Source organism: Dermacentor albipictus, chromosome 10 (genome assembly GCF_038994185.2).
Source record: "Dermacentor albipictus isolate Rhodes 1998 colony chromosome 10, USDA_Dalb.pri_finalv2, whole genome shotgun sequence".
In the NCBI taxonomy this organism is placed as follows: Eukaryota; Metazoa; Arthropoda; class Arachnida; order Ixodida; family Ixodidae; genus Dermacentor; species Dermacentor albipictus.
The window spans coordinates 18,153,880-18,176,997 of record NC_091830.1 but is presented as its reverse complement, the minus strand read 5'-3'; the positions used below and the strand labels follow the sequence as shown (position 1 = coordinate 18,176,997).

At 48.0% G+C, this 23,118-nt stretch overlaps 1 pseudogene; it reads left to right on the top strand.

The window, feature by feature from the left end:
- The first annotated feature begins 18,353 nt into the window (after positions 1-18,353).
- LOC139051104 (U2 spliceosomal RNA) lies at positions 18,354-18,533 on the top strand (annotated as a pseudogene).
- Positions 18,534-23,118: the final 4,585 nt, after the last annotated feature.

Here is a 23,118-nt window from a genome sequence, read left to right as displayed (position 1 = left end):
CCGGTGGATGCGGGCGGATCCGCAATTACCATTCTTAGCCCGTATACGCCAGGGGCACTTGTCTATACAGTCTTCTCATTGTTTCTCGTTTCGGCCGCGCTTACCCACTCGCACAGACACACGCGCACACACTCGCCCATTCGCACGTGCACGCACAAACGCACGGACTTTTACGCGAGACTGGATAAATCCGATTACTGCCGGATTTCTCTTCTTTTTCTTTCTTCTTCCGCCTAATGCCGTTCACTCTCTCGCCCGTATCATCGACGCTCTCTGGCCGAAATAAGAAGGGAGAAATACCTCCGGTCGTTATCCTGTCCCTCTCCGAAAACAGAATCGTTGGTTCTTGAATATTTTAGGAGCGCGTGGTACACGCACCTTTTTGCTTGCTCTTTTGCAGCTCTGACATGCAGTGCGAATGCGGTGAGCGTTATCGCTTCGTGAGGAATCGACTGCTGTGAGCAGCCTGCTGACTATAAGATGGTCAAAAGGCGTTTGTTTTTGGGTATATATAGTTCATTTCATTGCGCCGTAGCTTGTTTTCGTGAGACAACTATAGACGTCAATGAGAGAAATGCTGCAATACGCTAAGGGAACTGCAATAAATTATATATATATATATATATATATATATATATATCAGCTAAATAGAACACAGTCCAAACAGATTAGTGACAAAATGAAATGTTGACGCGAATTACTTACCGTTAGAGGATTACCGGTTTACCGAAGGCGTGAGCGGCCGGGTTGCTGGCACCACCTGGTGGCACACAGCTCAAGCAGAAAAACACACAGGTATTATTGCGCCAGCCGAGTGCGTTCCACTTCGCTGTTGGTGTAAATATTCGACAGTTCCGTAGTCGTAAACACGTTGGCGTTTCCCTTTTCTTTTTTTGACAAGAACACTCATCGGACAAGAAAACGCGTCTGTAAGTCACTTGTTGGAGAAAGCGCCCCAAAATGTCGGGGCGAGCTTCTGGCTACCCGGCATGACGCAGATGCCACTGCGCATGCCAGAATGCCGGCCACGCAAAAGACTATCTGTGTATTAGAGAGCTTTAGTTTAGGGGACGCAAGCGGCTTGCGTCCGCAAGAACTAGGGACCACGGTACTGCGCATGCGCAGACCCCCACGTCAGCGTCTGCGCATGCGCAGTACCGTCGTACCTAGTTCTTGCGTGCGCAAGCCGCTTGCGTCCCCTAAACTAAACCTCTCCGTTGAAGAAGGGTGTGAGTGGACGTGCGTATGGAATGGAGTGAGTTCCGGTGAGTCCTCGTGAACATAGGTGTAAATACGTATGCGTGACTGTCGACAAATGTGCGAGTGAGTGAGTGAGTGAGTGAGTGAGTGAGTGAGTGAGTGAGTGAGTGAGTGAGTGAGTGAGTGAGTGAGTAAGTGAGTGAGTGAGTGAGTGAGTGAGTGAGTGAGTGAGTGAGTGAGTGAGTGAGTGAGTGAGTGAGTGAGTGAGTGAGTGAACGAGCGAGCGAGCGAGCGAGTGAGTGAGTGAGTTGGAATGAACGCAACTATAAGCGTTAGTGGGTGCTTGTCAGTGGCAATGGAATGACTGGCGAGCCCGAATGAGTGGGCTTCAGTGTGATACGAATATATCCTACGAAAATATTGCTGAGTCAGTATGAGTTAGCATCCGCTTATTCCGCCAATCCATGCTTCGAGGTCTCCCGTGCTTAGTAACCACATTTCGATGTATTCTCGGGGCCGCTTATTCCTTTCGCTGTGTCATAAAAGGCAGGCTCTCCACGTTACCCACTTCACCAGGCATTGAGCCATCATTCAAATCTATTATTCTTTCTACCTTTCGAAAGGCAGAATTGCTCATGAGATCCACGCCTTCCGTCGTAAGGCAAAAGCTGCGGCGACCCATTTTCACCTGTTGCTTCGCCAGAAAATCAAGAATAAGTTCGCGATCAGTTTATTTTCGTTACCCTCGTGTACGAATAATGCTGATATAACGTATGTACATGTTTGTTGAACAAATTCAAGTTAAAGCTGCTGATGTTGTGATCGGAACTGGACTTTTTTTTTCGCAAAGCATGGTTCCGCTCTTGCTCTGCTGCCACGTCATGAAACAAAAATATAGAATAGGAATGCACACTCAATAATTCCATTCTATAACAACAGCATGTCGGAAAAAAATAATGTGACCTGTTTCACGGCAATGAATGTTGTGCTTGAGAAAATATAAAAGAGAGAAAAGCAAGAGAGAAAGAGAGGTAAAAGAGAAGAGAAAGGCACAGAACATAGATATCCAGTTAGCTACCCTGCAATGGGGAAGGGTTAAGGGGAGACAGAAGGATTAAAAAACGTGCACACACACGGAAAGAGTGGGACATGGGGAGAAAGGAAAAGCAAAAAACACACAGAGGAATAAAAGCAACGCAGGAGTGTTACAGTCGTTCGGGTAGGTCGCTTGACCGGAGGAACCAAAGCAGCGCCTTCATCGCCCTCTAGTGTGAAGATTGCACCAGCCGGCACTTAGTTGTACGGAAGTTAAAGAGCAAACGACTATCGTATAGTAAACTAGGTAACAAAGGGACAGTTTTAAACAAGGAGTGCTAAAGGTGCTGTGAGATGAATGGAATAGCTAGTTGGGAGCCATGGTGAATGCAAATACAAGAACAGGGCAGATAAAAGTAAACGTCTCTCCCCTTCTCGCCTTTGTGCGGTGCTGCGCGAGGCAGATATCAGCGGCTGCTAGACTCGGATAGAAGCGCTGTCTTGTGTGCTGTCTGTGGTGTTCCTGGCAGCCTTTCTTCGACGAAAAGAATAATATTCGATGTGCGTGTCAAGCGGTGCCTTGTTATTTCCACCGGCTATAAATAAGAAAGAAGAGACTGTGAAACGACAACCGAAAACGTCTCAGACGTTTCGCTGGAACGCCTTTAGCTCCGTGTCGCATTTCCCTGCGGGGCATGACAGTTGCAACAGCCGCGTATAACCAAGGTTGCCGAAGAAACGACTCTCCTTATCTTCTCATTTCGATCTTGCTCGCATTGTGCTCACTTGGGAGTTATCTCTGAAAAAAAGAAAGAAAGAAAGAAAGAGAGAAAGAAAGAAAGAAAGAAAGAAAGAAAGAAAGAAAGAAAGAAAGAAAGAAAGAAAGAAAGAAAGAAAGAAAGAAAGAAAGAAAGAAAGAAAGAAAGAAAGAAAGCGATCGAACTGCCTCGCCCCAGGCGGCATCTGCAAGTTTCAATTTTGCGCGCCTCTGTTCGGAGGATTTAAGTGGTTGCAGCAAAGCGCAGGTGTGGCGCTGCGGTCGGTTTGCGGGACAACTGTGAGGAGTACGGGAAGCACCGTGGGGATGAAGGGAGAGAGAGAGAGAAAGAAAGAGAGAGAGCCGCGTACGTTCGAAAGGCGGAGAGGAAGCAGCACGTGGTTGGGGAGTGGCGGGATGGGTATTTTTTCGGGGGGGAAGGATGGGACGTCGTTAGACAGGGAGAGTGGGTCGCTCGCACCGGTCGCCGCTTCACCCGGAGCTTCGCGCCGAAGGCTCATCGGGCGGCGTGTTTCGCACCGTCTTCGAATCGCCGCGGGCGCGCAACAGCTCGCGGCGGAGTTGGCGCGGTGCTCTCGTGTTTGCTGACATTCGGATATGGCAAGAGGCTAAACAAGAAGAGCTAACTTTCGTTTATGTTCTGCTCGCGCGTAGTGCCTCCGCGACGGTTGGCCAAGGTTTCGGTGTTTCCGACGAGGGTGGACTGACTAGGCAAGCTTCGTAGGAGGCCTCTGACTATTCGCTTCGACTGCTGCAGCGACTATTCAGTGAGACTGTGCAGGAAGTGTTTGTGCATCGATGAACAGTGGTGCATGAGTTTACGAGGTACACCATAGCGACCATCGGCCAAGCGCAAATACACGCCGGAAAAGGTACATTGTGGTCCTTGGATGCGCATCTCGTCGAACGATGGGAAAAACTTTTGGTTAACTTGAGCAAAACTTATTGGCTTTGATACCGGTCATCAGCCAGAGCTCTACGAAATGCATGTCAACTTGGGACGGTTGGGACGAGAGGCTGCTGCAATGGCAAAGGAGGACGCCAAATGTTAGACGTGCTTCATCGAAGACGTGTTGAAGATGTTATGGTGGAGCCACGTCTCGATGACGAAGCATGCAAATTTCTAGTGGCCTAAAGGAAGGTGTCGTTGAGGCTTTCAAGTTTTTGTGACTATGCAGGATATAACGTTTGTGCTATCTGATCGTCGTTAGCCGCTGTAACATGTCCAAAGGCACGTGATAGTAGCGTGTTCTTGAAGTGCGGAATTCCGATCCGACCAGATGCTTTCCTGCAAGAAACTTTTTTGCCTCGGTTGACATTTAGCTAGAAATGCAATAATCATGGTCAGCGGCTATCTAACGAGACTAGTCAACTGGAGTGAAAGCAACCGACCAAATTATCGCCAAGGAGTTCGCGTCTGCATCAGCTTACGATAGAAAGAACAAGTCGTCAGTCGCCTCGAAGGAAATAGAAATCGGCAGCAGTGAAACGTTCTACCGTGCCAAGAATCCAGAACAATTGCACAGAGGTTTCGCAAGAATCGCCAGGAATAGACGAGATCTCCGTGTTCAGCGCGAAAAAAAAGACAACATAACATTGAGTGGAAGAAATTTGGTCGCATGTTTCGTGATCGCATTTCTAGCGAACTAGATTGAATGTGCTTCACATTGGAATGCGCGGAATTGAACGAGTCGCCTCTTGAACGGAAGCAGCCCATTGCGGATATCCCATTCAAAACGGTCTCCAAGCCGTAAATGAGTCCCCTTCGCAACGGCTCTCGGCTGAAATCGCTTTATTCCGTCATTTTCATTGGTCAGCTTACGCCTTCGATCGGAAATATGAAAGACATGTTCTATGCAAACACTTTCTCCTGTTCTTGCACTGACGCTTACAAATGCACAAATTTGGGCTAACACGAAAGTGAACTCATCAACAAAACCAAAGTTTTTCCTGCTTATCGAAGTGAAGTCTGGCAGATTGCTTGCAACAACTGTTTTGACCTTTCACTGTCTCACGCTGTCGCATTCTTTCACATCACTTTTGCTCTGGGATGTTTACTGCTTATCCAGGCTACTGAACAGGACGTATTGCTGCAACGACCTCCTAAAATGTGAGACGTGTTTGCTCTGAAACGCAGCATCTAAGTCCAGAAACTGTTTTAGTAGCAACGATTGTTTAGCAATTTCTTGAGAAACTTTTTTCTTAGGAAAGCACTACCCATTGCGACAGTGCAGGTCGGCCGAAATCACTTGTCGTCAACAGGAATCTGCAGATGAGGACTCTTTGCTGTTTGACGGCCCACACTGAAGGCACGCTTTCAAAAGGTCGTGACCTCATATGCTGGAAAAGCCGGCAAGAGACGACTTGAGCAACGCAGTCGGTATACCCCTACACTGCGAGCCGTTTTATTCACACTGTGCACCTACGCTGTTGGCCCTGCGGGAACGGTTCAGGAAAGCTGAAAGTACCACGCTTCAAGGGGTGCCTCAGCGTTATCCCCGTTCCTCGTCAAAGCGAGTTTCCGCTCTTCCTGAGAGAGAAAGAGGTCTCGTATTCATCGTTAGCGTCAAGTCAGCCAGAGTGTTGGATGCGCCTGTTTCGTGGGCTTGTAGCTACAAACAGCCCCGGATGAAAGCTACTGGGGCGTAGTGGAGAAAGAATCTGCGCTCCGATCTTGGTGCGCGTGCGTCCAACACGTGCCAGCCCCATCACTACCGGAAGCCTTTTCTGCGAGCCTGTCCAGTACCGCGCGTTGTCGAAGCCAAGAAGCCGCGGTCACGACTGTAGATGACAGAGCCAGCGTGCGCTGGTAGACGACAATGGTTGGCCGGTTTTCGGAGAGTCCAACTGGTGCCGTAAGCCATCTGCAGCTGCCTGCGGCAGCTCTCTCTTAAACGGGTTGACCGAGTCGAGTCATCAATCAGGCAGAGCCCAAACACTTCATCCGAATACGACAAGGGTGCAGCTCACGCTGAGGTGGACGGACCAAGTTCAGCCTCAGGCATCGACGTGGCTCTTCTACGCCAGTGACACAGTTATCTTTCTCAACGTTGTGAGCGCGCTTGACGGGACCTGTTAGGAAACTGTGTGTGTGTGTGTTCTGTGTACTTCGGGCGTTTTCGTCCCAACTCGACGCGCGAGTGAAGACTCCTCCTCGTCGGCTTCGGCTCGCTTTCCCCCGGAAATGATTTAGTTACGACCGTGAGAGGGCGTCGCAGTCAAGTGGCAAATTGTTGGCGAGAACTTTGCTCTCAAAGTCTCGGCGTGACCTTGAGTTTGCCGAGGGTGCGGGATTGAGTTAGCGTCGGGGGGAGCCGCCGCCGCGCAGGCTTATCTCCGCTTCGAAAACTCTTTCGAGCCCCGCTCTGATGGCGCCGTGCTTTAGGTCGTAGTTAACGTTTGGTCGCTTGGTCATGCGCGCGTGGAAAATAGCTTCGAACGATGCTTTTAGGACTCGCTAATGGACCCGCGACATTCTAATGCCGGAAGCCGCCGGGCTGTGTGACAACAGGGACTTGTTGAAGTTTTCGAAAAGCCCGTTGGCGTCATAAAACAAAGAGAAAAGAAAAACCAGATGCAGCAACCTGATGCTAAAGACGAAGTACAACCGGCTATTGCTTTCCTGCTTAGTCTGAAGTTCATGATAGATTTTAGTATGCAAGCTTGCTTTAGAAAATCGTGAACATCCGTGTTGGCGTGTCTCAGTTATTCTTGGAGCTCCTGGAAAATGAGGCCATTTTTTTATAATCAGACATGGCTGGCACCTTAAAAACTCGCGTAGATTGTTTATAGAATCAGCACCTATTCCTATTCAAATCACTGAATATTTACTAGTTTTGTTTCTATTGCCTGTGTGTTTGGTAGAGTGTGAATTAGTGTTTCTGCACGATTAAGTCAACATACTTCCGCGGAAACGTTATGGTCTTCGATAACGTGTCTTTTGAAAGCGTGAAAGAGAGGGAAGTATAGCAACACATCTGGCTTTTTTCTTTGTTTATCTTGCTGCATGCGCTTCTTACGGGAACACAGGCCAATTTTCACTATTACATCACGAGCTAAACTAGGTTGTTCAGCAACCACATTCGTTTTCTTGAAGCTCCTCTACGAAGCAACAAGATGAGGATGGCCCTAGGCCATACGCCATTCTCGTCCTAGCTTGAAATTGAAAACCTGTCAGCAGACTCAAGCCTTTTTTTCCCCTTCTCAGCAATGAATATTTTTTTTCGTTTATTTTTACACTTCAGTGAAATCTTACGTCTCAAACCTGTCACACTACACAACTTCGCTTTACATTTTTTGCATTTTCGTTGACACCCTCTTTCGCAAGGTCATTTGAGATGCGCGGCTGTTTTCCAAAATAGTTTCGGACCTTGAGAAAGAAAACGAGATTTATAAATGCGACTATCTAAACTTTGGTTCGCTCTTTCTGTTATCCTGCGACTTCTTTGAGTGTCTTGTTCTGCAATTGCATTATAATTCCTTTTTCGCCAACGTACTTGAGCGATGGTATGCTAAAAAGCTTGCCACCTCAATAAGTTTGCCGCATTCGTGTCTGGTTACTGTGCAGGGTGGACGAAGGTAACTTGAAACGGGGTGCACATTTCGATTAAAATAGCCGCGATGCTCTGTTTATTCCCTCGATACGCAAAATGACGTCACTGTTGAAGCCAGAAAAAGGGAGAACATCTGGTCTATCCGCACTGCCAGTTTTTCACACATAAGCAGCAAAGTTTGACAGCCACCTTCACTTCCCGTTTCTTTCGTGTTAACAAACTACTTAATCAAGTATCTAGGTCGTTTCTAAGCCTACGTGCTGCAGCAAATCCAGATAAAAACAAATACATCGCTCGAAATTTTCGTTTACCATATAGGGTGACTAAATTAATTGGATAACGGTGTCCTATTTCGTCGAAGATAACCAGGTGCTTCCGTACATTCACTCGTTAAAAAAAAGCTATAGCTGCTATATCGATAAAGAAACGAAAAACAGCTGGCCCTTATACACCCGCGTTCCTAGGATAAATAAAGTGCAAAGCTTTGCATCTTCTATTAGGACCGATTCTGAAACTCACTCAAAGATTTCGTGGCTCGGCACTTTTCCTTGATTGCGAAGGTGGAGACTGCGCGTGCGAATCCAGCCTTGTTGAGAGAAAGGCTCCTCTCTGCAGACTTCGGGGTCCGGTTTAGACTAGTGCATCGCTCAGTGTTCCGTTTGATCGCGTCTGTCCCTCTCGGGTCTAGGTCTTGGAAGTTAGCTCATCGACGCATCCCCAGAGAAGGTTATTCCGCAAGTGGCTAGAATTAGGAACTAATGAGTTTCCCCCGCAAACTTCCGATCGATGAACATAGCTCCACGTTGAGTGTCTTAGCCAGCGTTGCCCCTTCTGGAATGAAGGATACACTTAAGGAAGGATGGTTCATTGGAATTATTGAAGTTTATAGTTTCTTCGAGTGTTTAAATTTCTTAACGTCACGCTTGCAGGGACGTCTCAAGTGATCCACGTTCCCTTCGAGTGTTCTAAGTAAAGCCACGGCTTGTAATAAACTACAACCTGCAGAAACATTAAATAGCTCGGGCTGTTGTGCCTGAGAGAAGACCAACAACAGGTTGCTTTTCCTTGATCTGTCAGAAGGTAATTCCGCCAAGCATATGTCTGATTGGTACGGTAAAAACATAACGTCAAAAAACACCCAAGTTGTAGCGATGTTGGTTTCCTTGTTATGTGGCACGTTTTAACGTTGATGCCAGCTGATGTTTGGCTGACTTCAAAGAAAAGTTTTGCCTGTGCACTTACTTCGACCTAGGCCCAGCTTGTATGGTCTTACACATCTCATGTATCTTGCAGTGTTCAAACCGCTTCAAGGACAGCAAAGATAAGCTACAGCCTTAAAAAAGAAAGGGGCTCGCAAGCACTTCAACAGTCTCTGCTTTTTACTATCTGCCACTTCTTTTCAGAGCTTCTCGTTTTTTGACGCCTAACGATGCTAGTCGTAAAACAAGGAGCGAGCAAGTGCTCGAGCCCAGGGCGGTAAATGTGTTCCGCGGGGGGCACGGATGTTTGCTCGAATTGTGATTGGTCACCTGGGCTCTTTCCAAGCCAGTGTGTCGTAACCCAGGAGGCGATCGTCTGCGAACGAGGAGCACAATACACGCGCATAACGGCATCCGCTATCACCGCCTCCCCTGGACCTTTTACGATAGTTGCGTAACGGGCCTCGGCGTTTCCTAAGAGAGTGAGCTTTGTTTTTTTGTTTTTGATAATATCTTTACCGTCCCTCTTTGAGCGTCACCTGATTCGCGCTAGTTTTCGAAACCGTTCAGGTGTACAGTGGACCGCGCTCGCGTACTACAAAAGAGAAATAAAACAAAAACGAAACTATAGGCGCAATGCGGTCTGGATTGCAAGTTTGAACATTGAAGGCGCGTGACTTCGTGGCCGCTTCGCGAGAAAAGGTGCCAGAACTACAAAAAAGAAATACGGACGAGAGAAACTCGGGACTAGCACGCTGCTTCTCCCATCGCGATAGCCTACTTTCGTTTCTTTCCTTCTTTGCATCTCTCGCGCGTGCCAGTTATTTCCAGGGGGTGCACCCATTGTTCGTCGAAGCGGAAATTGCCCAAGATCACGCACAACAAGCGCTGTTCCGCGCTGCGCCCTCTCCCCTTCCCTCTCGCACTCCTCGTCCTCGCCGAAAGCGCGCCGAGTGCAGAGAGTTCGACACGTCGAAACCACAACTGCCGCGTGCGCCCGTCCATCGATGCGCATAGTGACGCGTGTGCCGGAGTTCTGACTCGCCGCAGCTGCTGCCTGATCCTCGACAAATATTTAACGATCCAGCCGCGTCGCGGCCGGCGGGCAGGATTTGTCTCACGGAGCCGCTCGCGGCTCAGTTCGTAAAGTGTAAGCCGGAAAGACTTGCATTGGTTCACGTACAGGCCGCGACGGGGCTCTACCGAGACTTTCAGACGTAACGAACTTTCGAGTTAAGCGTTCCAGTTATAGTGAGACGCCTGAGAAGTTCAATTTCTGCGTAGGTGGCTCCAGTTCAAAGCCTTTGTCGACGAATTCAGCCATTGCGGACTTCGTAGAGGGGGGCACTCTTACAGTTTGCTCGTGGCGACTCCAACGCCCCTCTCGTATGACGAAACTTCGTTGGCTACCACCAAGCCCGAAGTTACCGCGGTTAAGTTCAAACTGTTGGCGCTTGCACCCGTTCCAACGGGATAAATTGTGAAGAGACCGGATTTCTTTTGGTGGGGTGCCGGAAGGGCTTTCTTTACCTGCCCACCACACGCAGCCGTAGGTGCTGATCGCGGCGCAACCTTTCCAAACAGGTCCTCAAGAGGGTAAACACGAGCGCGCTCTTACTCATCGGATAGCTGCGTCATCGCGCAAACTCGGCCCACTGTTTAGGTGGGTAGGCGGCCTCTGCGAAGAGTGACGAGGCTGGGAATTCTCGCGCGCCGGGCGTCGTATTTATTCTAAACGCTCCGGCTGCAAAAGAGCAGCAGGAGGGGGGGCGGTGGAGCTCGCGCTGGCTGGGAGCCGCCTGGAGTCCCCCGTTGGCGATAAGCTCGGCGCGCCGAGAGGCTGATATATAAGTGGTGATTGTGTTTGTTGTGACTGAAGTGCGAGAGGGCGGCGTAGAGGGAGGAGAGGGACGAAGCCTGCGCTCGACGGCTCGCCGGAACGTGCGAGCACGCACACTTTGAAGCGCGACTGAGCGGGCGTGTACGTCGCGTTGGACGGGCGTCGGTTTGACGGGCGATATTTTTTTTTTTCTCTCGCCCGGCGTTTGGTTGATTCCGGCGGCGACGGAATACGCACCGACGGAAACCCGGGTGGGGGGCCACGCTTTTTTCGCGTGTCTTTTGTTGTTGCTTCGGCTCGAAATCCGGCTTATTCCCGCTGACGGATTGACGGTTCTGCGGCCGTGTTTTCGGGTGGTGCGTAGTGGTGTGCTTGCACCGGCAGGCGCACTGGAAGTGTTTGTGCGCGTGAGTGCGTCAACACCTGGCGTGGCTGAAATCTCGCTGTGCGCTGGTATTGTGCGCGCGCTTTCGCGAGAGAGTTGACACCAATCCTCGGTGAAGCGGAAAAAAAGAAGCAGTGAGAAAGATAGAGGGAGAGAGAAAAGTGGGTTTCCGCCATCTTTCTTCTGCGTGGGTGTTGTGTCAGTGAGTCAGTCTGGCTGCCACGGGATTGCTTTCTCTGCCCTTGACGACAGATTGCGGCGCCGAAGAACTTTCTCCGCGGTTTTTGTTGCGCGGCGAACGACGAAGTGCAACCGGGAGGACCTGGACGTGTTAGCCAGTCCCGCGAAGAAAAGTGGTCGAGGTGTGTGTGTGTGTGTGCGCGCGCGTGTGTGGCGTATACTGCCGTGTGGGATATACTTCCCGTGCCCTACGTGTCGTCGCTTTTCGTGCTTTCCTGGCATCGATCCTTGGATCTGTGCTGTGAAATCGTGCAACTATTATGAACTGTCGAAAGGGTGCGTGCGTGGATTGAGCCCAAACATCTGGCTTTCGTACATGGCTTCTGCAACTACGTGCGCTGAGACGTAAACGCTGAACCTCAAGATGTAACGACATATGCTGTTGTTCAACCATTCGCGGAAAAATACCGTGCTTTTTTTTTTTAGGGACGACGTCTGTGTAAGGCGTTCCACTGTTGTCATTGGGGAGCAAGCGTGAGGTAAAGGATATCTTGAGCAGCGTTGAGAAATAAGTTCTTTATTGCGCCCCACGCAAGACGCTCTGAACCGAAGCTCATCTCTCTGTGTTATCTAAAGGAAGATACCGTGCTATTTTGTCACTGAAGATGACCACTGACTATAACAAAGAGAACGCTCCTAACGTTTTCTAAGGATAATGACTAGACATTCAGCATTCTGCTTACAATAAGTGTTTGCCACCCAGATACAACATGAGCAGTCGGACTAACCCCACGAAGGAAATCCCGCATCTGCACCGGAAATGGCATTCCATGTCGGACAGAATTTCACCCGTAGACACGTAATGATCTCTCAAGACACTCGTATAGAAAGGTGCATCCGAAGAACAGCATAACGACTCGATTTTTTCCAGTAAGTACATTGCAAATCTTGCAGATAAGGTTGCGCAGCGATAAGCTTCGAGTTTTCCTCCCAGAGACCTTCGCAGTCTCCGAAGCCAAGCTGCCTTGTCCAACCACGTGCCCACTCAGTGCAATCTGGATTCAAAACATCGCAAACCTCGCGGCCGTTCCGGAAGTTTAAAAACGTGCGAAAAAAACCAGTCACGTCCTCGCTGTGACGTCACTTCCGGTCCAGTGAGAACGAGCACCGCTGCCACGGCCGCCGACGACACAGTGGATCACAAGGTGACGGAACTGGTGCGAGGCTTTCTGTGCCAGGACATGCTTTGTCCCGGAAGCTCGACGGCGGGACCGTCCCATCAGGGACTTCCGGGACGGTCCCGGGGCGGACCTCGAAGACCCGGGTGTTACAGGCACCGCCCCGCCGTGCGGTACAAGATCCGACCGGGTCTGAACCCCGGTTACCGAGACATCAGTCCACAGGTCAGCGTCCGATACTACAGGTACGTCCCTGCGAATCATTCGTAGGTAGTCTGCGTTCCAGGGTGTTTTTGGTTGCTCGAAGGCGCTTTTATTCTTTCGCTTATCGCGCTTCGCTCTGAAAAGTAGCGTCCAGCCCACCTAAGCCTGAAGTGACATTCCGAGGCACATTGCTGCGTGCGCACTTATCAAGATAGCTCGAAGTATTCGAAGCGTATTTTGTTCATGAGGAATTCAGTCCAATGACTTTTGCTCTATTCATTAGGTTCATGCCTATGGTGACAAGCCGCGTTGATTGGGTAACCGCACTCTTGATCAACACAAGACCTGTTATTTTAGATGTAAGCGGCTACACTAAAACAAGTGGTTCTAGGGTTTAGCTAGCCATCATTTGACGCACCACGGTGGCTTAGCGGCTATGGTGTTGTGCTGCTAAGCACGAGGTCACGGAATCAAATCCCGGCCAATGCAAAAACACCCGTGCCCCCTGCATTGGTGTCATGTTAAAGATCTCCCTGATGGTCAAGATTATCCCAGAGTCGCCCACTATGGCGTGCCTCACAATCATATAGGGGGTTTTGGCACATAAAAACCTAGAATTAATTTTATGGAGCATCATTTGTGTCAGTATAACAAGAGTTGCCGAGATAACATGGCAAAGCAGTATATACTTTTGCAAAGAACCGAATAGCCTTGCGCTCATTAAACTACCCGTACAAAGCAGTAAGTGTGTGCCGATTCTTGAATATATGCTATGGCCAAATTTCTTCACATGTGACTCAACTTTTCTTGCGTAATAGTCCTCCATGCTGATGACGCCGTTTTTATGGTTACTAGTACCCTCGACTGATAAATGGAAAACATCTATGCTGAATATTTTCATAGCTGATTTGCTGAGATCCTGTTTGACAAGCGACGACGATGTTCGGGCATGCCAGTTCGAATGAGCTGGTTAAAAAACCTAATTAGACGTGATCGCATCGTAATTTAATGATTCCATTATTATAAAACTTATTGGGCAAAAAAGACCCTGGATGAAGAGAAGGAACACACACCACACGCTCACTCACAGCTGAACTTTACTGCATATACGGAGACAAATACACATATGAAAAATAGCACATGCGCATGTGAAGACGGGGTAAAGCAAACATACATCGAAAGCACGTGTTCAACATCGACTACTGAAATTTAATTCTCCGTCATGCAGTAAGAACGATGGCTGGCTTGCGCACAATGCGGCGTTCTTGATGATATGATTGGCTTCCGAGATTTCTCGTGTGGTTTGCTCAGGACGACGACAAAAAATGACCGTGTTTTCGGTGAGGGCCTGGTTTACACTGGCACGATTGTCAAAGTAAGGCAAGATGAGAGGACGTCGCACCATATAATGACTTTCTTTGTTCTCCGGGGCGTATGGTAACACATCGGCCTGTTTGGCCAATGTCGTACGTATAAGCACAGGAAAGGGGATTTTCGTACCCCACGCTTGAAGCACAATCGACACAACTATTGGCATGCTTCTGGCTGCATTTCATATTACCCATTGATGTGCCCTGTGCACCATAGAACAAATGCGGCTAAGACTGGTACAGAAAATGCCACCCCTATGCCATATAGATTTCCCGCATATCTTTAGACCATGCGGCATTTTATGTACGCAGGGAATACCTGCCAAATTTCTGTCTCTTTCATTATGCCCGGAAGGGCGACGCCCATACTTTTTTTTTTCTTTACTACCACTCGAGCTTTTCAAAAACTGATGTGATGAGGTGCATAGGATAATGCGTGGTCTTTAGGCGATTCAAATACCTTTGAAAACTCGTGCTCAGCTTACGCGTGCAACATTTCTTCCAAGGCCGCGCATAGGCACGACAAAACAATTCCGCGTTTTATAATTTTTTTACTGCCCCGACGCGAAATCTAAAACTTTTCAGATCGTGGGTTGCACTGCCAGCAAACGTGGTCCGCCAAGGAATTCACGCACATGCCAAGAAACTGCAATCTATTATTACACGGCCTCTAGGAAGTTAATTCTAGACCCATTCCTACGTTTTCAAAGCAATGACACAAATTGTGCAATGCCTTGAAAATGAAGGAATGGGTCGAGAAAATGAGCACTCGATATGTATAATATTCCTATACATAGAGAAATCGATTCGGTACCACATAGGGTGATTGTTTTTCGCACCTCTGACTGCGGGAATTTCGGGTCGTTTGCATCGTTTCCTGGGCCATATTCTATCGGTGCGCTAAATCAAAGTGTGCGTTGGAGGAGCAACAAGTGAATCTCGTAGTGTTAACTGTGGTGTCCCGCAAGGCGTCGTCTTATCGCCGCTTCACTTCAACAGCATACTTGCTGGATTTCGAAGCCGATTGCCGCAAGAATGTGACTTTTCGATGGGCATAGAAATCTATGCTGATGACATCGCACTGTGAATCAGCAGTCTTTCGCACCACGGTCGACGTCTTCGTGGGATATTTCAGAATGCTCTAAATGTCACATCAGAGTACATGGGTGAGGTTGGTCTACAGATTTCCCCCGATAGGACAGCCGCAATTGCGTAGCATCCTATACAACGCGCTCGACGAACCATGAACCGGCTATACCTCGGAGATACACCGATAGATTGGGTACAGCAACACCGCTACCTGGGCGTAGTTACTTATGATCGCCTATCATAGCGCACTGCCGTCCCATCTGTGGGCGAAAATCGTAGTCCCTGCTCAGATATGTGACCGCCTTGACTGCTAGGGGCGACGGTTGTGATCAGAAGAGAGTACTGAAGGTATATCAATCATCTGTACTTTCTGACGTGCCGTATGCCTTGTCAGCGTTGAACGTGTCGTCTGGTTTGATGTCTCTATTAGAGCGGGACCATCGTGTTACCCTTCGAGTCATTCTTGGCCTACCTCGTAAGGCGCAGTCTGTTTCATTACTAACTGGAGCACACCAGCTTCTCCTGAAGGCGGAAGCAGACCAGAGAGCGTTATATCACTTAGAGCGTCTGCACCGAGCATCAGATGGACAAACGCTTATTAACCGGCTGATTCAGTGAACGTTGTCCCACGGCATTGTTCGTTGCCATGGCTGGCAGCTCAGAAGGTGCTACCTGTTTGACAACTCTGAATGAGCACAACAAACGCCCCTTCCCTATTCATCTTTCGATTCCCGAAATACACAAGAAGTCTGACCAGTCTGTTTCGGCACTATTCCAGTTGGCCCAGCTGCGGTTATTTCAAAAATATGAAGATCATGTTTAAGTATTTACGGACGGAGCGGTAAGCAGCGACCTTCAAGGCGCTGCAGCAGCTTTCATCTGCCCTTCGACTGACTTAAGAACGGTGTTTCGAATACCTCATCCATCCTCATTAACAAGTGTGGAGCTGGCAGCGATTGATGTTGCCCTGAAGCACACCCGCGAGCAAAAGTATACGGACCACAGGGTCACCGAAAAAACGGGATTTCTTCGTAATTAGCACGTATAGGCGAAAATTGACGAGTGCACTAGAAAATTTGTAATGCCAAGTGTGTACTGCAGTATGTAATTTCAATTTGCATTGACAGAAAGAGGAAGAAATGAGTTTTATCGCGCAATCCTTGGTCCGTGTACTTTTGCTCACGGGTGTACGTACAGGAAGAAATGAGCACGTCGAAGATCGTCATCTTTACAGACTCCCGTGCTGCGCTTGACAGGCTGTCCAGAAAGGATGCCAATAGCCCAATTCTACGCAGTATAATAGAGTCCGCCGACAAAATTACTTCTCGCGGGGTGTCCCTCATTTGCCCAGTGTGTACCTTCGCACGTGGGTATTACAGGAAACGAAGAGGCTGATCACCTCGCTTCAACCTGTGCTCGCAACGGGAGTGACTGCCCAGAAATTTCTTGTATGACCGACAACGTCCGTGCGTTAATCCACCGATACTTCCTAAACCAGAACCTGCAGACCACCGTGTTGCAAACGGCTCGTACCCTACTCGTGCTCGGGGTCGTGGCTTGCCTCTTAGTGCTAGAGCAGTGTTAGTGAAATCGAGAGTTGGCTCTGTGCTGGTGGGCGAACGCTTGTATCGTGAAGCACGTGTGGACAGTTCGTCGTGTACGTCCGATGGCTCCTGTGAGACACTTGAACACGTAATGTGGGAGTGTCTCGCATTCGTCACAGAACGTGCACTGCTAATTAAGGAATATGGACTGATTGGACTCAAGTGTACCACCCTTGATGATTGCCTGTTTCCGAGAGGGAGGTCTGCTCAACGCGACCAGGTCCCTAGAGCCTTGCTAATTTCGATGCACAAAACTAATATGGCCTCCCGGTTACAACATTATTTCCGTATTCCTAATTTCTCTTGTGCGTATCTTCGTCATTTGTTTATTTCCTATTTTCTTTCCTATTTCTTTCCTATCTTCTTCTCTTCTTCTCTTTTCATTCCCTTCTCCCGAAAGAGTAGGCAGGCGTTGTGCCCCTCTCAGTGGCAGTTGTCAGCTTGCTTACTCCCTGTTCCGTTTTTGTGCTTGTATGTTTCCATAAGTAAAACTATTATTAATAATATTAATTTTCGAAGCAGTCAGCGATGTCTTCACTTCTCTGTGACGTGTGTAATTTGTCAGGACATACAAAATAATCGTATACATATTTATAGAACTGATATACGTACCTTTATGAAGTTTGGCGTTTACAGTTCTTTCTACCGCCCTAAGAATACGAGAACTGAATACTGGCGCCGCGCACCAACCCATACAGACGCGTGATTTCTTCATATACAGTGCTCCGAGTCAAATCACGAACGTAGTATTTAAATAGTAAGTCAAAACTTCTAAACAAAGGCTAGACCGAAACACCACATCTATTCCTAAAGGCAAGTTTGTCGTTGCATTCTACAATGCACTTTTCGGCACCGTTTAACAATTTGTCGTGCGGAAAGGAATAATAAAGATCTGCTACGACAATGCTGGAGGCTGTGAAGCCAGCAAGGTCATTGCTACTAAGGTACTCCGCTATTACGCCGTAGTTGTCAGCATAAAAAGGGTCTTTAATAATTACCGCAAAAGGTGCTTCTAGAGAAACTTAGATGCGGCTAGCTGCCAGGTGCCCTTTTCCAATACAATAGCTCCAAACGGCATTTCTGGTTTGTGCGTTTTAGCAGTGAAAAATATTTCTACCTCTAGACTTCTCGCTTTCTCAATGCTCGAGCCTCGATGGGGGTGGAATGCGAAAACACCCGTGTACTTAGATTTAGGCGCACTTTAAAGAACCCCAGTTGGTCGAAATTTCCAGAGCCCTCCACTACGGCGTGCCTCATAATCAGAAAGTGGTTTAGACACGTAAAACCCCATAATTTACTTTTGATTCAACGCTCGAGTCAAGCTGTTCTGAATTAAGCCTTTTTAACAAAAGCTTCGCTCTCCCTTTAACCTCCTTGTATTCCCCCGAAAGTGGCTTAAAATTCCTCCCCAGGACTTCCGTAGCTTTTTTGGTAAAGGTTACATCATTAATGACCAAAATTCATGAGCCATTCCACTCTGTGAAGGCGAATGACCAGTGAAGCCGTTTAGCACACGACACAGAAGTGGCAAATAATTTTGAACAACGGTACGAACTCATTTACAGTGATATTAAGTTATATAAGTTCGCATGGAAGACTGGAGCGCCGCGCCGAGTAGTCGGAGGAAACTAGACACGCGTGACGTTTCCGCAGGGCCACCACCACGGGAAACCGGAAGGAAAGGAAAGTAGACACGTAAGCGCTTGGAACGCCGACAAAGACAGTGCATTGCGTACGTAGACATTGCCGGCGTGGGACAAAGTGTCTGTTCTTATCAGCTTAATAGCTGATACGGGTTATACTTGGATCCAAAATATAAAACTTTATTTTTGAAAGTTCGCGGAGCGCTTGAAGCTGGCTTCACTTCCACCGCGGGTCGGCCCAGCATTGAACTATCTTTGGGATCGGCCGATGGTTTTTGCACAGGCAGAACAAAAATGCACGGAACTCTAGTCATAAACAGCTTTGTTGTAAAAAGACGAAAAAAAAAAACTTTATCGGAAGGGAGCAACCTGAGCTTCCTTTCTCAACAAAAATTTACCATAGGGACAACACGCTTTCTACCCTTAATGCTCCGAGTTTCACTGGAGACTATGTCAACGCATTCCGCGACACACGTATATCGTTTAGAACGACAGAAAGCTGAGCTAGTTGGTAAGGATTCATTATGCAAAAAAGAGGTGAGGTGTGCAGACAGGACACAAGAGTAGAGAAGTGGACGTTCGTGTTGTCCGCTTCTCTACTCTTGTGTCCTGTCTGCTCGCCTCACCTCTTTTCTGCACAATGAACACGTATATCGTTTTACGTCTTTGGCCGAGCCTGGGGACTGCGCGAGCTGTAGCTACTCTTTCTTCCTGGAGGAAGGAAAGCTCCACCCGTAAGTTCGTGTCCCGTGCCTCAGAACGTACTCAAATTTCTCGGGCAGTGGCACGCCACTCAGGTTTAGGTCACGTGATTTTGCGCAAACAGATTAAATTGCCTGCTTTACAGAGACATACACACGGGGTAGGAGGCTCCCGTTTTAAGCTCGCCGTTCTGCTCGAAGATAGCGAAATATTTGTAGAAATTCCCAGTGTAGGCTTTGCGACCAAAATAAGTCAATGCACGAGGACCAAGGACAAGGGCCTAGTATCCTTGGCTGACGGTTCCTAAGGATGTACCATATGAACATTGTTCCATTACCCAGTGAGTAGCTCTTGACTGCTAGGGTGACGCAGTTCGAGGGCATTAGCAGATAGTACGAAACTGGCACAACTAAGCTTTTCACGAGGTTGTTTCAGTGTCAGTCATGGCCATTTTGCTAGAGAATGGGTGTCGCACCGCATGTTCTACATCTGTGTGCTACTAATGCACATACATGCTATAGGCACTGAGCGAACACCATGGTATGACCTCGAATCTTGAATGTAAACTGAGGCATCGAATGAAAGCCTTTTTTTCACAAGTGCATTATTTTTGGGAAGATGACTGATTACGTGCTAGATGATACACGGCTCTTATAGTGTCCAAATACTGGTTTCACTTTCCAAATCTGTTTTACAAGCTCCTCTTGCCTCGCCTATCTTGCGGTCCACGTTTGTACGTGTATTTCTCTCTGGTGAGCACTGGTCAGCTTTAATTAGCGCCGGTTACCCGAGCTTTTTTTCTCGAGCTACCCTTTTCAAGCTTCAGGAAAATGGCGCAACAGGGATTTCACAATTGCTAGCTGCAGGAATGTTAATTTTAGCTAGTGCATCCCATACACTAGACGGGAGAAGAGCATTGCACTCCTCTGGGAGTACTTATCGCAGCATGGTCGGTACCATTACCGCATCTATCGGGAGAGGTAGGTATGTTATTAGATTAGTCTACAGGTAGGACTGCGCGCAGGAACACGGAAAAAGAAGAGACACTTACACAGGAAGGGCGCGTTCTTGGAGCCAAGCAGCCCGAACCAAAGTTTTACTGCTATTAGAGAACGCACACTCGGTCGACGCGACCAAACCTTCACCTTGAGGATAGTTGGGATGAACTCGTCGCGTGAAAAATTGAAACGAAGTGCTGTTGTGTGTTCCCAAGTGCTCGATCGTGTTCGCGCTATCCCGAAGCTCAAAGCTTGTTGCACCCGCGGAGGCGTGTATCTTGCTCCGCTGTTGCAGGAAGGCCATAACCATCAGCCAGAACATGTCGCCGTTGCTTACGGGCTCTTTTGTCTCCCACCGCCAGGGCCCATAGCCATTACTCTCCCGTAAACTGCCGCCGTATATGTACGAAGGTCAGCGGGGAACGCTGCAGCAGCAGGAATCTATTCCGATTGGGATAGATGCACTCCTTGATGGCTTCGGGCGCTTTGTTCTTTGCGATGCCCTTCCGGGACGATGTACCGCAAAAACGATGAGTGCGCGCAAACTTCGGCGCTTCATTCGCCCGCTTTGGGAGGGGGGGCTCCTCCGTCGGAAGACACATGAGCGCTGGTCGCTGGCCCGGTTTGTCTTTCGGGTCAATAATGAAAACGTATCACCGCCTGCGCGCGGAATCGACCTTCGGCGTCATCGCTTTCTCCACCTTTCCCTTCTACCAGGCAGGATCGCTCTTTCTTTCTTTCTTTCTTTCTTTCTTTCTTTCTTTCTTTCTTTCTTTCTTTCTTTCTTTCTTTCTTTCTGTTGTTCGTCCATTCATTCTCTGTTCTGTCATTCATTCTTTCTTTCGTTCTTTAATACTTTCCCTCTCTCTCTTTCCACATCTGCGATGCAGGCGTATCGACCAACGATTGTCGCCCTTCGAAAGCGCGCTGCCCCAAGAATGCTCCGTCGACTTTTTGCATGCTCATTTGGCTCGTAATATTTGGTGAAACCTTGCCCGATTCCGAAGACGGTGGAATTCACGCCCCCCCCCCCTTTTTTTTGCTTGTTTTACATCGATGGTGCTGCGAAGAGAACTGGCTTATCTGCATTGGATATGACCGTAGGCGTCGTCGTCCTCCTTTGTAGTGGCGTGAGCAGACTTTATGCGTGGAAATTCTTATCGACTCCGCCAGCGACTCACGCTTGCATTCAGATTGAAAACATCCCGCATAAATCGCTCGCTTTGGACCAGGACTGAACAACATGCGGCCCGCGGGCAGTATGCGGCCCTCCAGAAGGCCTTTTGCGGCCTGAGGCTGAATTATGTGGCGCGCTGTTGGCTGCAAACATAGTACGATAGTGCGATCGGTAAAACAATACCGTCGCCAAACACAATATGCATGAACGATTTGGCGGCGTCACACATAGTAAATCAAGAAAGGACAGCAGACTCAAGCGATTCCTCCAGCCTGGAACTTATTTACTGTGACCGCAGTGGCATCTCCCAGTGAAGTCCAGCATCTCTTTCTTGTGCCCGAACACTGGCTCATATGAAGCCAGTACTGGAATTCGATTTGTTTTGGTTGCCTGCTTCTTCCTGGTATAATTGTGCTCAGCCAATACGGGGAACTGAACAAGAACTCGGCGGTTATGGGGCGGTTTGTTAGGGTCGAAGGAGTGGTCGTAAGTAAACCTATAAAGTAAGAATTAAAAAAAGGAGTGTTCATCGTAACACTTGAACACTTATCAAAATTGTGTGATAGTACAGGAATAATGATGTGGATTGGATATCTTCCGACCATTTGTTCTTTTGGGACACGCAACTACCTTTTCGTATAACATAGTATTGTTTGTTGTGGAATTCGAACCACGTACAGTCAACCACAATATTTTACGCAACATGAGATTTGAGAAGAATCTGAATATCTGCGCAGCCTCACAACGCAACCGAATATTTGCATTTGCAGCCTCTATCAGTATTGTGAACAACATTGTGATGTTTGGTTTCACTGGGTACTCTTACAGGCTGCTAGAAGATTGACGGTTTCCTGACATCACGTGCTCTGTAACCTTTCGTGGTTGACTGTTAATCAATAGGCTTCAACACTCTCAATTTAAATATGCTATAGTTATTTAATTGAAATGCATAGAATTAAACGATATTTTATTCACAGTTCTTTTTACAATGACTTATGCTGATATTCCTTTTTTTTCGCGGCACTTCAACATTTTATTATCGGATTATGTTATATTTGATAATTTGATATAATGAACATCATATTTAATTCAGGTAAGGTTGGTGAATCATATCAATTTTTGCTTGTTCTGCTTAAAACAGTCATTTCATCGTTGCGTGGAATATGAGAAGACCTTCAAATTTGAAGCTCTTTTGGACAATTTTTATGTTAGTTTTTGTGTAAACTTATATGTAGGCTGCAGGTGAGAAGGAAGTTGCTGTGTTAAAGTATATATCCTTCAGGCTCTAAGACTCGTTTTGGAGGACCCGCAGGGGGCCTTCAAATGAGGCGTTGAAATGGGGCTTTCAAATGGGCTCTGAGGCCAAAAATCTGCTAGAACTGATGTGACGAGCAAAACGACGCAGTGTCACCTGCGAGCTACGAGCGATTTCATTTTCTCAGTAATTCTGAATTGCTACTATATAGGGCCCTTGGCACCTGTAAGTGTCTGCGCAAGCTACGTGGTGTTGTCGCTTTGAGATTGCTGTTGGCCTTACAATGGTTAGTGCTTTCGGCGTCCTTTGCTACCAAGAACCTTATTCTCGGCGCATCCTCTATTGTGGACGTGTGTCACGTATGAGGCTTATTGTGGTTATTGTCCTGTACGCCTCCTCTGCGCTGCCGACGCTGTTTTCACGAGCATGATAGTAAAGAATTGCCCACAAACACACAGCCATCTTGTCAAGAACAATTTCTGTCCAATATACACAATCTAAGCCTCATCTACACAGTATTGCTGGTTATAACCTCCACAATACATGAACAGACGTCACTGCAGTGCTCTAAGAGCCTAGGTGGGACGCAAAAGCCTTGCAATAAGTTCACAGCACTATAGTGGCGCGATAGCTCATGTGATTAGCGGGCTTGACTCCTCAATGCGCATTGCTTGACTGGCGTGGGCTCAGATCACAGTGAAAGCGGATGTGCAGAGAGAGAGAGAGAG